The following is a 10323-nucleotide window of genomic DNA, read 5'->3' as shown; positions in this document are numbered from 1 at the left end:
CTGATGGCATTTGTCATCCAAGGACCTCACTTTGCAAACATCAATCCATTAAGCCTCATAATATCCCAAGGAGATAAATACTAATTATTAGGCACAGATGGGCACACTGGGGCACAGAAAGGCTAACTGACTTGCCCATGGATACGCTGTGAGTGGCAAAGCCAGGAACGGAACCTAGGAGCCCTGACTCCAAGTCCTCTCTGTATAATACACCCTGTCTCACAGATTACTATGGAGATGCTGATGGTACTGGACTGATGGCTCATCATGTAACTCAGTAGGTTTAATACATAAAACCAGCCTTGGAACTCTCAAAGCCCCCAGAGACTGCAAGCACTGCAGAGTCATGGGTGGTGCGTGAACCGCCAGCTCTGGGAGGCTAGCCCCCCAGCCCCACCCCTTGCGTGCTCCCCACCCACCCCGCTGGAGCCCAGAGCTCCCCCACCATGGCCATCAGCCCCAGGCTAGTGCTCCCAGCTCAAGAGCTCTGGGTGGGTGGTGCGGCCCCCGCGCCCTGCCTGAGCTGGGGCCATGACACAGGGACAGGGGAACTGGCAGGAGGGGACCTGGGGGCGGGGCCACGCCTGGCTGTTTGGGGGAGGCACACCCTCTCCCAGCCTATGATACTCATGTGCAGAGTGGTCTCTCTATGGGTACATCTAGAATGCACACTCCTTATGATGGTGTGTAGCGTACATACACTGCATGCCCTCCTAGCACCTGTATAAATAGCTTTGTAGAGGGTGGGGCACTGCTTAAAGCCACACCTGCACCCTTGAGGGAATCTACCCTACAAGGCTCGAAACATGCCCAAGCAGTTCCTCCCATGCTGTTTTTAGCAGTGTCCTCTCTCGTTGCCTCCTGCTGCCAGGGCCTTTCCCCTGGCAGGGGTGAGATAATAGGGAAAGGCTCCAGAACTTCTCGGGTCAAGGGAAGGCTCCTGCAGCAGAGAGCTGCTGGAGACCTTCCCTGCTGCAATTAAAGACTTTGGCAGCAGGGAAAGGCTCCAGCGGCTTTCCACTGCCAGAGCCTTTCCCCGCTGCAGGTACGCACCGCAGTGTGGATGTAGCCTACTTTTCACTGTGGCAGGTAGCAGCCCGTACTCTACACATCGCCGTGAGTGGGGAGCAATGTAGACATACCTATGTTGCTTATCGGAGCACATCACAATCTGTAACGTACTGATCCGCAGAACACCCCCTGTGAAGTAGAGCAGTCCGATTATCCCTATTTTATGGCTGGGGAACTACCCAAAGGCACACTGAAGTGTACAGCAGAGGCAGGGAACTTCACAGGGGTCTCCCAAGTCCTAGGTTAGTGCCCTAACCACTGGATCATCCTGCCTCTAGTAGTAGCTTTCAGACTATACAGACCAAGCTGCTAATTAATCCCTTTTGGAGCCTGTCTACCATCTTGGCCTTGGAGTTAATGCTGCACCAGTGACTGCCGGACGGGGGCCAGAAAACCTGCAGCCCCCCAAAAATGAATTTTTGTTTTTGGTTTTGGTGACCAAAACCTGAGAAATTGTGGCTGTAAACTGAGAAATTTTTGGTCCAAGACAAAAAACCCACTGTAGTGGTTGGATACCAAGTGTTTCAGTTGGGAACTTGGGGTTTTCAGAATAAAGAAATAATGAAAATTTTCAAAGACAACATGACACCGTCCACACGCATTTTGTTTGGTCAAAAAGCCAATTTTCTGCTGGGGGGAAATAAGTTTCAGTGGAAAAATTTCAACCAGCCCTTGGGAAACCCTCCCGACACTTCTGAACAGCCTCCCCATTCCGAGACTGCCTTAAAGGCTTCTCCAGCCGGTTTCACTGGTCAGAACAGCGGGTAAAGGAGAGAGCATATCTGAATGCCCAGTGCTTCCCCTCTGAATGGAAACAATTATGATCAGGCGGCCTATCTCTATCATGAGAACAGTGTCACCATGCCATCAAGTCTAGACTTCTTTGACCTAAACAGTTGAGTGTGATGACTCATTACATCAAAAGCCACAGTATGTATGACTCACTTGAGCTCAGTAACGATGGAAAATTCTGTTCATTTTTTAAATCAAGAATAGGTTTCCAGGAGCTCTGTGGCCCAGACCCTCAAGGAATTTCAATTGAAAGTTAGGATCCTAAATGTGGTGTATGTAGGGTGACCAGATGTCCCGATTTTATAGGGACAGTCCCGATCTTCAGGGCTTTGTCTTATATAGGTGCCTATTACTCCTCACCTCTGGTCCTGATTTTTCACACTTGCTGTCTGGGTCACCCTAGGTAGAAACTGTTAAAAATGACAAGCTATCACTTTAAGAGTGAGGGATTCCTTCTTGCAGGCTAGGAGGCGCTCTGTAGGGAATGTGCAATCTGGGCTTTCAGAGTTCAGTCTACAGAGACCCTGATTAGGACAAGGTGAGGTGAGTTCTGCCTTGCTGCCTTAGGGAGCAGCCTTCTTTGTCTCTCTCTGTTCTAGGGTTCTGCATTCTAATAAATAAAGTAGAATTACACTGCAACCTTCTGGAAAGAGTATTTACCTAACTTTTTTGTGTGTATGCTGTAAAACACAGTACTAAATACCTTTATTCCTCAAGCATCCAGCAGGAATAGTCTTGCGTTTCCACAGCTGAATTGCTTCAGGCTTGCAGCTGCTGGGGGAAGAGGAGAGGACACACACACACACATAACCTTGGAATGACACTTATGCAAATACAGGAGATGACATGACATTTACTCCCAATCCTACAAGACCAGTCAGGCCTACCTCATGAACAGAATTCCAGTCATTGTGTGTGGTTTCGGTGATCCCTTGAGACAGTGGTGGATTTAGAGTGAGCGGGGCCCTGTGCACAGATTCATTTTCGCCCCCCCCCTCCCTGGGACCCAGCCCAGGAAAAGAACATTCTCTCTTATTCCCCCCTCCCCATTTTTCATTTTTTTCCTTCACCCTCCTCCTATAAGTAAATGAAAATAAAATGAGGGACCTTGATTGGGGCAGGGGGTTTGGGGTGCAGGAGGGGTGAGGGGTCTGGAAGGCAGTTTGAGAACGGGGTGTGGGCTCTGGGCTGGGGTAGGGGGTTAGGGGGTGAGGGGTGTGGACTCTGGGATGATGTTTGCGTGCTGGGTGCGGGCTCTGGGCTGGGCCGGGGCTTGGGGTGTGGGAGGGGAGCAGGGGGGAGGGGAGCGGTGCTTACCTCAGGTGGCATGGCTCCCAAAGCGACCAGCACACTCCCACCCAGCAGTGGCTCCTAGGTTGGAGCAGTGCAGAGGGTCTCCGCGTGCTGCTGCCCGCAAGTGCCACCCCCACAGCTCCCATTGGCTCCTGAAAGGAACATTTCCTGAACCCCATTTCTGGCTTTCAAACTCCCCCAAACTTGCCAAGGAGTAAGCTCCCAGAAGCAAACTCCCTGCAGACATAGCTCCACTGTGAAGATTATACAACACAACTTTCAAGATCCATGGGTCCTACACCTTTCTATCGCAACACGTGGGGTAAGGCACTAAATGCCCCCAGAACAACTATATGGATGAAACCAGACAATCACAATGCTCTCAAGTGAACTCACACAGAAAAATGAGAAGAGAAAAACACCTATTACCTACGAGCAAACACTTTTCACAGAATGACCACCCCACATCTGACCTCTTATCTTCGTCCTCAAAGCGCAATACCATGAAAAGACGAGCCTGGGAGCTTAAATTCATAACTTTGCTAGATACCAGAAATCATGGATTCAATAAAGGCGCTGGATTTATGAGTCATTACACCAATCTGTAACCCACTAACCTTCCTGTGTCCTATGATCGCAGAGGTGTTAACGGCCCACCCTTGAATGGTCTCTTGCAACATGTGCTACCTGCTTATGCTAGAGAATCTGTTCCACTTTGTATTTAGCTGTGACACCCTGAGTACCTTTCCCACACTCAAGGAAGAGTTCTGTGTAGGCTTGAAAGCTTGTCTCTCGCACCAACAGAAGTTGGTCCAATAAATATTACCTCATCCACCTTGTCTCGCTAATATCCTGGGACCGACACGGCCACAACGACACTGCAAACAACAGGTGTGTCGCTGATTGTCCCTAAACACCTTTTGAATCTCTGTCTTGAAACTTGCATTGATGTTTATATGGATGCATATTTGCTGGTGTAGATAAGGACCCTGGTATGTTTATTTGTGCTTGCTGGACCATTAACCTTTTGTGATCTAGACAAAGATAATTTCAAGGCAGATTTTATTTGTGTGAGCAGAGGAGAACTCAGAAATGAGGTATATGGACGGACAGCAATTGTTTGTGGTCATTTGTGGCAATGACTGAACCTCAATCCTGCAGCCTTCACTCAGGCCTTCACTTAATTGGTGTGAACCCCACTTTGTGCTTCTCTGCACCTAGGAGTGAGCATTAGTGCAGCTACACCAATGGCTAGCCACCAATTGCTGGAGCAGGGCTGTTCCTGAGTGGAGAAAAGCTCTGATGAAGGAACGGGAGCTCCATCAAAGGAGATAACTAGACTTTACAAGACAACCGAACATGCTTGGTAGGAACCAGTCCTGCCCTGACCGGGAAATGCAGTTGATAATGTAAATCAGTGTTTTTAATCGGTGGGTCATGACTCCCGAGGGGGTGTATGGGGTCATGGAAAGCAATTGGTGCAAATGAGACATTGACAATTTTAGTGCAAGTGCAAAGCAAAGCAAATAAAATTTCCAGAATAACTTTCAAAATTTAGCAGGCTAAATGTAGTAGCAGTTATATTACATAGGCTTAGCATTGTTATAACGGATACATTTTTTACCCTTCCTTTTATTGTAAATGTAAGAGTGGGGGGGAATCATTACAATTTTTGACTTCTAGTAAGACACTGCCAACCCAAAAAGGTTGGGAAATCCTCATCTAACTGGTCTTTTCCATCTCTGATTTATATCATTCTATCTTATATCCTCCCTGACTTTGTTATTCAGCTGTTTCCAACCATACCCAGTGCTCAGTACGTTTCACATTTCTGCCAACCGTTTGGGTTATTTCTCCTGGAAGGAAATAAATGGTCCATCACATCTACAAAGAAATGTGCAGTTCATTTAATTGCTGATGCCACCTTTTGCTCATCACAACACAGACGGCATGTGAGCATCCTGACCAGTTTCGGCCAATAGCTTGCGTTTGTAATAGTCATAAGATAATCACTGATGTCAGTGGGAGCCCGGTGCAAGAAATTACCCCAGGATCTGGTCTGAATCCAGAGCTGGACGTATAACACTTTACAGTGCTCTAATGTACTTTCGGATAGAAACATGCCACCAAAATCTTTGTCTGCTTGGCCATGATTGGAGCAAATTTTTGACTTGTTTCCTCTGTTAAAGAAGTACTTACTGTTTCATATTTCAAGCAGCACAAAAACCAAAGCCACCAAACAAAACAGAAAAGCAGTTATTTATGTAAAAAATAAAGACTCTTTAAAAGTGAGAACAATTACATCAACTCTGCGACCACCGACCAGTTTTGCACTTGTGGCTGTGCTGTACAACAAGGCTGTTTGCAACTTCAGAGTCACAGCAATGAGAGGGCTCAGCTCCTTCTGCCACAAAATCAGAGACCGCGGTCGTTCACGCCAACAGAGAGCCTTTGTCAGCTGTTTATAGCAGAGGGCCTACGCTGACATGCAGTTGTGCAGTTCTGATCCCATCCAGTAGAGGGCAGCGGTACACAAGCCAGCCAATTATAGTAGGGCTAGTAAGAACAGATGAACACCTGCAGGGCGTTAAGAAGAAAAATACCATTGTCCTTGTAATGGAAAAGCTTTCACACCAAGTAATGCATCCGATGAAGTGAGCTGTAGCTCACGAAAGCTTATGCTCTAATAAATTTGTTAGTCTCTAAGGTGCCACAAGTACTCCTTTTCTTTTTGCGAATACAGACTAACACGGCTGCTACTCTGACACCAAGTATGTACACAAGAGAAACGCCAAAAAGAGGATCGGTATCTAGAAGTTTGGGCACCCTTTTCAGCAATACTCAGAATTTTTAGCCATGTTCCTTGACTATTAACCTGCTCCCGAATAAGTAATAAGTAACGTACAACATCGTATGTTCACCTTTTATTGTAACTTTGCCTTAATAAAAAGTTTTTTTAAAAAATCCAACCGCACACAGCATTGCACTATAGATTGGATACAACAGATTTTTCTTTGTTGTCTTTGTGAACTGATGGTCCGATCTGGGCACATGACAGAAATTACTCTTCTGTCTATGTGGCCACAGCAAGAAATTCAGCCTGGAAATCACAATGATCGCTTCCCACTGCTCTCCACAGCCCTCCGTCCCAATAGTACATTGTCTCCACAGTTTTCAGAGTAGCAGCCGTGTTAGTTTGTATTCGCAAAAAGAAAAGGAGTACTTGTGGCACACAGAGAACATGAAACAATGGGTTTTATCATACACACTGTAAGGAGAGTGATCACTTAAGATGAGCTATTACCAGCAGGAAGGTGTTAGTCTCTAAGGTGCCACAAGTACTCCTTTTCTTTTTGTCTCCACAGTGTAAAGTCTAGAGTTGGTCACAAAACAGATTTTCCAACCCGTGAATTATGTCAAGAGTTTGATTTCCACCCCCACCCCTCCAGAATGGGACAAAAACCCCCCAAAATATATACATTTTCCAGAGAACCACATTCTGTTTTTTTCCCCATTTTCAGTCAATTGCAAGGTTTCATTTTGACTTCAACTACATTTTACATCATTTTTATATAAAATAAAGTACATTTCAAACCAGAAAGTCATTTCAAAATGAAAAACATAAGCTGTCCATTCTGAAATAGTCAAAACAGGAAGTTTTCACATTTTCAAAGCCTCAGAAAGTGTTTTTAAACAAAACATCATCAAAATTGACAAAAAAAAAAAAAAGTCAGCCGGCTCTCATAAATACAAGGACAGGGTGTAAGAGAAGAGATACCCTATATTACTTTCAGAGTAGCAGCTGTGATAGTCTGTATTCGCAAAAAAAAAGGAGTTGTTAATCTCTAAGGTGCCACAAGTCCTCCTTTTCTTTTTGCCTATATTACTTACAGCCCATAGGGGGAGATGTTCCCCCTGCTAGATACACAGCTGCTGCTATGCACAGCCCTAGCAGAGGTCCAAGGTGTCTGCTTAGCCTTGGGAGTGGCTTATGTCACTCACTGGACTGCGGCCACTAACACCATGGATAACAGCAATTCCAGGATCTCTTACTGTACAACATGTGTCAGCTCAGAGTAAGAGCAGGTGGAATTGCTATTTACAGAAGAATGGTGAGTGTGGTTAGCCTACTCCAGGGACTCTCGGCAATACCTGTCATGAGTGGGTTGGTGCTCAGATGGGCTAATGTCTAAATAGCCCTGATGGGAATCACTTCTTTTTCTTCCTCTCCTGCCTATGGGCTCAAACCTGCAGGGTGCTGAGGCCCCTTGGCTCCCACGCACTGCCCCAGGAGTTGAGGGCGCTCAGCAACTAGCAGGATAGCGAAGGAGAATGTACCTTTTCCCACCTGGCTATGCTAACTAGTGAATAGAAACGATTCCTTTTCTTGTAAAATCTCTTGCTAACCTGGTATCTGATTGAAACAAATGAGTCCAGCTGACACTTTGATTGGCCACTGTTTGTCTTCGGCAGAAAGGAGTCCTGGTCGCTCCTGTACCTCTTGTGGGATTTTAATAGCAGGGCAGCTGCATTTCCCCCTACTTGGATCACACAGCTACTGCTCTGATTTCCCAGGGCGGGGCACCCTCCTGGAGACGCTATCTCGCCATCTCTTTGGACCATGACTCACTCGTTCCATAGCACAAACAAGCTCCCTGTTGCAAAGTGGTATGTTCTTTCCCCTCTGATCGGGCAGGCCAATGTTAACAGCCAGCATTGCCATGTACACCCTGGCAGGAGGAAGAATGGTACTTCTGTAGGCTTGGGTCCTAAATTCACCTCCTTCAGGAGTTAGGGGCCCAACTCCTATTGGCTTGCAATAGGATCTGAGCACCTAACTCCCTTAGACTCCTTTGAAAATACTAGCCACAAACATTTTTGGAGAGCAAACTCTTTGAGAGATGGTCCACGGGGGAACTTCTCTATAATTAATATGGGGGAACTGGTCGTGACCTCTGTATTTAAGTTGCTTCACGCTTTTCATGATAAAAGATTCTTGCAACCTTTTTTTGAGAAACTCTCGCACCTCCATGGTTTGCAGCAGGCCTTTGAAATGCTGTGGGGGGAAAGGCCCTTGGGGTGGGGAAGTGCCTTTTTTTTGGCCTGGGAAATTATTTATATTATGGTTGAAGCTTCAGTTGAAAACAAGGACCCATTGTGCCAGGCACTGCCCAGACACAGCGTCATACAGTCTCCTGCCCTCAAGAGCTTACAGTTTGAATAGAAAAGACAGAGAATTATCATCCCATTTACAGATGGGAAACTGAGGCATGATGAGATTAAAGTGACTTGCTCAAGGGCCTACAGAGCTGGAAAATGAATTCGGATCTCAGTCCCAGCCCAACGCCTTAACCATAAGACCATCCTTCCTCTCCATTCAGCAGAGACAAGACTCAGGGGTTTTGCACACAGCTCTGAGTGGGGTGAGACACCCTGATGGTTCGCAAATGCCTGCAGCCCCACCTGTGCTGCCAGCATTAGAGAAAGGAGGAGGACTGAGCTGACAAGTATAAAAAGAACAAGGAGGGGGCACTAAGGTTTCTCTCCTGTGCGTTGAAACACTGGACACCGAGATACGAGCAAATGATGAGGAATGCAACAATTTCAGCACTTTTTATGAAAGGTTTCTCATAATAGCATTCTTGGCTGGCCTGGACCCAGGAACTGAGGGTAACCCTGGCCTATTATACCCGCCGCCCATGGTAACGGTTTTCAGGTACATTTTAGCAGTACAAATTCCCTTGAAGAATAAACAGAACATCATCTCCCGGTCCCTGACAGCAACGTACAGTGGAGGAAAGAGCAAGAGGTGGGGGGGGGTGTTGCTGGGCCAGTTCCAAAATAGATCCACTTACCACGGTGCCTTTTGGATCCCAGGCCAGCAGGTGTCAACCTTTTCCATGTCACAGCAGAAAAAAGTTCCAGGGGTCTCTTCATAGAAAGGAAAGGAGACTAGCAACGGCCCCCTGAAACCCTTCCTTAGATTGCAAGGACCTTGGGGTCGGGGCCGTCTTTTTACCCTGTGTTTGTCCAGTGCCTAGCACAATGGGGCCCTGGTCTGTGACTAGGGCTCCTAGATGCCATGGAAACACAAATAATAAATAATATTTGCAACCCCCAGTTTGAAAACCTATGTCTGAGGCTACTCTCTAGGTATTTATGTGACCCTCATCACTGTAACATATGAGTGCCCAGCAATCATCAATGGATTTTATCTTAACAACTTTTCTGTGAGGTAGGGAAATGTTATCTGTGTTTTATAGATGGGGAAAGTAAGGCTCAGGGATGATTAAGAGATCTGCCCAAGGCCACGCAAGGTGACTGCAGATGACGCAGGAACTAAACTCAGCTCGTTTTCTCGGCACTGGCCCCTCCTTCCTTCCCTAGCCCAAATGGAGCAATCAATGGTGTTAGAGCTGGGGTGACTTTGGCTCTCCATGAAAACACATGGGGTTTTATTGGGAGAATGTTTCGGAAGTGCTCCGTGACCACAGCTCCCTCTGACTTCTCTTGTGGATTGTGGGTGCTCAGCACCCCTGAAAGTCAGGACCTAGGTATGCCCAATAGATCGTCCCCACCCTTCCAGGATAACCCCAGGGCTTTTTCCTCCTCATTGCAACCCGTACTGAGAAGTTATGGATGATGTGGTATGATCCTGCTGCAGACAGAGATTTTTAAAGACACCTGCAGGATATGGGTGCCCAATATCCATGGATTTTAATGGCACTTTGGAACTCTTAATCTAAGAATACGCTAGGGCTAGACAGAAGGTATAGGGGCGGCGCTGGGTTAAATCCTTGTGTAAACCTCAAGTACCTAGTACTGAATCTTACTGTTCTATGATAATTCTGCTTCGAAAGGCCACACATTTCTATCATCTAGATAATAATGGAAGACTAAAAATCATTTCAACTTGCTTTTACTACATACTGAAAATCCATTAGCAGAACTGACCTAAAGTAAATGGTTACTAATGTAACCGTTTAACAAGTTACTCTATTCAATACTTGATATAGAATCATAGAAACACAGGACTGGAAGGGATCCCAAGAGGACTTCTAGTCCAGTCCTCTGCTCCCAGGGCAGGACTAAGTATTATCTAAACAATCCCTGACAGGTGTTTGTCTAACCTGCTCTTAAAATTCTCCAATGGATGCTGGTTCTGGG

The 10323-nt window shown here is 46.4% G+C and overlaps 1 long non-coding RNA gene across 1 annotated transcript; it reads right to left on the bottom strand.

The window, feature by feature from the left end:
* Nucleotides 1-918: 918 nt before the first annotated feature.
* On the bottom strand, nucleotides 919-10085 carry LOC119848713. The gene is made up of 3 exons (XR_005290321.2): nucleotides 3181-10085; nucleotides 2567-2637; nucleotides 919-1200 (listed from the first exon to the last, which is right to left on the bottom strand). It is a non-coding gene; the product is annotated as an uncharacterized LOC119848713 (long non-coding RNA).
* Nucleotides 10086-10323: the final 238 nt, after the last annotated feature.

The sequence above is a fragment of the Dermochelys coriacea genome, chromosome 26, assembly GCF_009764565.3.
Source record: "Dermochelys coriacea isolate rDerCor1 chromosome 26, rDerCor1.pri.v4, whole genome shotgun sequence".
In the NCBI taxonomy this organism is placed as follows: Eukaryota; Metazoa; Chordata; order Testudines; family Dermochelyidae; genus Dermochelys; species Dermochelys coriacea.
The sequence above is the reverse complement of the archived record's forward strand: the minus strand, read 5'-3'. Positions and strand labels throughout refer to the sequence as shown.